Genomic DNA, 5,000 nt, shown 5'->3' with positions numbered 1-5,000 from the left:
AGTTAACTGAAATGCTAGCGCTAGGGTATATTACGGGTTATCAAATTGCCAGGATGTTGCTGGTTGCCATGTGATTGCTAAGGTGTTTTGGGTGGTTTCCAGGGTCTCGCTACGTGGTTGCTTGAGTATTGTGGGTGCTTTCATTTCTTCAGAATGTTTTTAAGGCATTCTGAGGGGCTGTTAGTGTGATTAGGGTGTTTTGGGTGGTTGTCAGGGTGTTGCTAAGGTATTTGGAGTGGTTGCATTGCTAGTGTGCTGCTATGCAGTTCCTAGGGATTTTAGAGTGGTTGCAGCATAGTGTTGCTATGCAGTCGTTAAGGTACTCTGAGTGGCTCGTAATATGTTATTATGCAATTGCCAGTCAGTGTGTTTTGGGTGGTTTCCAGGGAGTTATTATGCATTTGCTAGAGTTTTCTTGCAGATTGAGTCCTCTGACTGCTGTGCAGCTGCTAAGGCATTCTGTTAGCATGTCGCAATGTTTTTGTTGGTTGCCTGGGTGTTACTATGCAGTTACTAGGGTATTCAGGGTGGTAAAATTGCTAGTGTTCCTATGCGTTTCCTAAGGCATTCTAAGAGAATTTTGCTTTGTGATTATTAGGGTGTTTAAAGTGGTTGTCATGGTGTTGCTAAGGTAATTGAGGTGGTTGTACAACTAGTGTTACTATGCAGTTGTTAGGCTACTCAGAGGGGCTGTAAGTGTGTTGCTATGTGATTACTAGGGTGTTATAGTTTGTTTCCAGCATGTTACTATGCAGCTGCTAAAGTATTCTGGCTGGAATGTTGCCGTGCAGTTGCTGTTGCCAAGGTGTTGCTATGCAGTTGCTAGGGTATTCTAATAGGCTGTTAGTATGTTGCCATGTGATTACTAGGGTGTTTGGGGTAGTTGCCAATCCAATTGCTAGGATATTGAGGGTGTTTGCATTGCTAGAGTGTTGCTATGCATTTGCCGAGTCGTTTTGAGAGCTTGTTAGTGTCTTGCTATGTGATTGCTAGGATGTTTTGGATGGTTGCTAGGGTACTGTGCACATAGCAATTGAATTATATTTGACGGAAATGTTAGCCTGTTATTGATTCTGTCTAAATGTTGACTCATTTAGTCTTTATGTGGACTAATAGCATTTAACACGAGCATCATGATTTTGTATCCTGTTTTTTTAGTCATTTTCCTCTGAAACTGCTTTCAGTGGCTTTCCCTTGTGTGCACTAAAGACGAGTTTAGACTCACTAAAAAGGGATAGAAGCAATTTCCATAAGTCTACTTTATCTGAGCTTGCAGAAGAGTCTCGGTCATAACCAGGAGCTTCTGCTCGTAAGAGCTTCTCCATCCGGTGCCAGCACATGGTGTGTGTGTATGTGTGTGTGTGTTTCTTCACTCATCGACAGAGCCGTCAACACAAAGCCTTACTGAATAAGCATGTTTGGGCGCCTTTGACTCGCCTTTCATTTCCATACCGCTGACATGCATTCATGGAGGGCAGACGCTAAATGTCTACCCCCTCCCTGCAGACGTCTGAATGAGGCCCGGAGGGGTTACAGTGAAGAGCGAGGGGTCTTTTGTGAGCACCTTTTTAATGTATTATAGTGTACCACCAGCTTCCTCACACATCGAGATGAATCACAACAGACAGGCGTTCTGCCAATTAACCCATGCCTCGACAAATGAGAGATGCGCGCCGAACAAAAGCAGCATTTGGAGAGTAACGAAGAAACTGAATTATTAAATGCATAAAAGGTGGACTTTGGAAATGAAAGACAGTACAGTATTTCGTTCACGAGGATGGAAGATAATTCAGAGCATTCAAAAACAAACAGTTTAACTGTCCTGCACGATCTTAATTATTCTACACATTTATATTTATGTCAGATTTAAATGCTTAACTCTGCATGTTAATTATTGGCGATTTATGCATTTAAAGTTTTAAATTGACTGCTCAAAAACAAAAAATATATCTGATTTTTATCCGTATCCGATTTACAATTAACCCTTTGCATAACTAATTGAGTAATCAAATTAGAATTTAGTTCACTTTTAACACATTCAGAACAAAAGTTTTAGTTTCCATATGTATGTGTACTGTGTATATTTATGATGTGTTTATAAATAAACATACAGTATATATATATATATATATATATATATATATATATATATATATATATATATATATATATATGTGTGTATATATATGGACAAAATTGTTGGTACCCTTTGGTCAATGAAAGAAAAAGTCACAATGGTTAAATAATGTTATCTGACAAAAGTAATAATAAATAAAAATTCTATAAATGTTCAATGAAAGTCAGACATTGTTTTTCAACCATGCTTCAACAGAATTATTTAAAAAAATAAACTCACGAAACAGGCATGGACAAAAATGATGGTTAGAAAACACTGAAAATGATGTGACCAAAGGGACATGTTAATTCAAGGTGTGTCCACTAATTAGCATCACAGGTGTCTACAACCTTGTAATCAGCCATTGGGCCTATATATATGGCTCCAGGTAATCACTGTGTTGTTTGGTGATATTTATACACTCGACATGGACCAGAGGAAGCAAAGGAAAGAGTTGTCTCAAGAGATCAGAAAGAAAATTATAGACAAGCATGTTAAAGGTAAAGGCTATAAGACCATCTCCAAGCAACTAGATGTTCCTGTGACTACAGTTGCACATATTATTCAAGTTTAAGATCCATGGGACTGTAGCCAACCTCCTGGACGTGGCGCAGGAGGAAAATTGATTCTAAGAGACGGATAATCCGAATGGTAACAAAAGAGCCTAGAAAGACTTCTAAAGAGATTCAAGGTGAACTTCATGCTCAAGGAACATCAGTGTCAGATCGCACCATTCGTTGTTTGAGCCAAAGTGGACTACATGGGAGACGACCAAGGAGGACACCATTGTTGAAAACGAATCACAAAAAGCAAGACTGGAATATGCCAAACTACATGTTGACAAGCCACAAAGCTTCTGGGAGAATGTCCTGTGGACAGATGAGACAAAAATCGAAGTTTTTGCCAAGGCACATCAGCTGTATGTTCACCGAAAAAATGAAGCATATCAAGAAAAGAACACTGTCCCTACTGTGAAACATGGAGGAGGCTCTGTTATGTTCTGGGGCTGCTTTGCTGCGTCTGGCACAGGGTGTCTTGAATCTGTGCAGGGTACAATGAAATCTCAAGACTATCAAGGAATTCTAGAGAGAAATGTACTAGCCAGTGTCAGAAAGCTTGGTCTCAGTCGCAGGTCATGGGTCTTGCAACAGGACAATGACCCAAAACACACCGCTAAAAACACCCAAGAATGGCTAAGAGGAAAAAATTGGACTATTGTAAAGTGGCCTTCTATGAGCCCTGACCTCAATCCTATTGAGCATCTTTGGAAGGAGCTGAAACATGCAGTCTGGAAAAGGCACCCTTCAAACCGGACACAACTGGAGCAGTTTGCTCATGAGGAGTGGGCCAAAATACTGCTGAGAGGTGCAAAAGTCTCATTGACAGTTACAGGAAGCGTTTGATTGCAGTGATTGCCTCAAAAGGTTGCGCAACAAAATATTAAGTTAGGGGTACCATCATTTTTGTCCAGGTCTGTTTCATGAGTTTATTTTTTTAATAATTCTGTTGAAGCATGGTTGAAAAACAATGTCTGACTTTCATGGTTAACATTTATAGAATTTTATTTATTATTACTTTTGTCAGATTAAAGTTATTTCTGTGACCATTGTGAGTTTTTCTTTCATTGACCAAAGGGTACCAACCTGTCTATATATATATATATATATATATATATGTATGTGTGTGTGTATATAGATGGAAATATTTACATGCATACACATATTATATTTTGCATTATATATAAATATTTAATATTCAAAAATAACATTTTCCTTAAATATATGCATTCATGTGTTTTTATTTATATATACATAATATGCACCGTATACCCGTAAACTTTGCATATTATTTATAAATTATTTGCATATTAAATAATTTGCAGTTAGCTATTCAACTTACAATCCACTTAATATTTTGATTGACAACTCAATCAGCTTTATATTTAGATTCACATATTTAACCCTTTATTTGCAATTAACGGTTTAATTCGTTTTACAGCTCAAGTACGGACATAAGCGTTTAAGCACATTGACATCAGGTTGGCACATTTAACTCTTTCCTGTAATGCTGTCTGTTGTGGCTCGTATGAAAGAGCAGAACAAAAGTACAGGACTGACCACAAAAACGGAGGTTTCCTCTAAAAGCGCCGTGAGCCACGGTGACTCGAGGACACGCATACATCACTACCCTTCAAAACACGCGTGTAGAGTTTCAGCTTTGAAGCCAGGCAGATCAAAGCGGCCGAGGAAGACCACAGTAAAGAGATATAAAGGCACAGATCACCGGAGAACCCAACACACGATACCAGACACCTGTTCAGTCTATTCAGAAACACCAGAGCGGGTTAACCGTTTGCGTGCACCTCGTCTCTCAGGATATTACAGGAATCATCACCACAGATTTGTTCATCTGTGGTGCGAGACATTCAAAGGCATAGAAAGGTGTCAAGTTCTCCAGGACGCTTTCACACGACGTCCACAAGCTATCCCCGTTCAGTCGGCCAACTAAAAAAAAACTAATCAAATTTGAATTAAAAATAATCCTATTATAAATTGCGATTCTTATACTCAAATCGGTCTAAATAAAACACATCGTACGTGCAATGCTGTAAACAAAATGTGATCGCCTCTTACCAAAGTTAAGATATACGTATGTATATATATATTTATATTTATATATACATACATATATATATATATTTATATATATATATATATATATATATATATATATATATATATATATATATATATATATATATATATATATATATATATATATATATATATATATATATATATATATATATATATATATATATATATATATATATACGTATATATATATATATATACACACACACATTTATATATATACATATATA

This window comes from Puntigrus tetrazona, chromosome 13 (genome assembly GCF_018831695.1).
Source record: "Puntigrus tetrazona isolate hp1 chromosome 13, ASM1883169v1, whole genome shotgun sequence".
Taxonomy (NCBI): domain Eukaryota; kingdom Metazoa; phylum Chordata; class Actinopteri; order Cypriniformes; family Cyprinidae; genus Puntigrus; species Puntigrus tetrazona.
Note: the sequence above shows the minus strand (reverse complement) of the source record.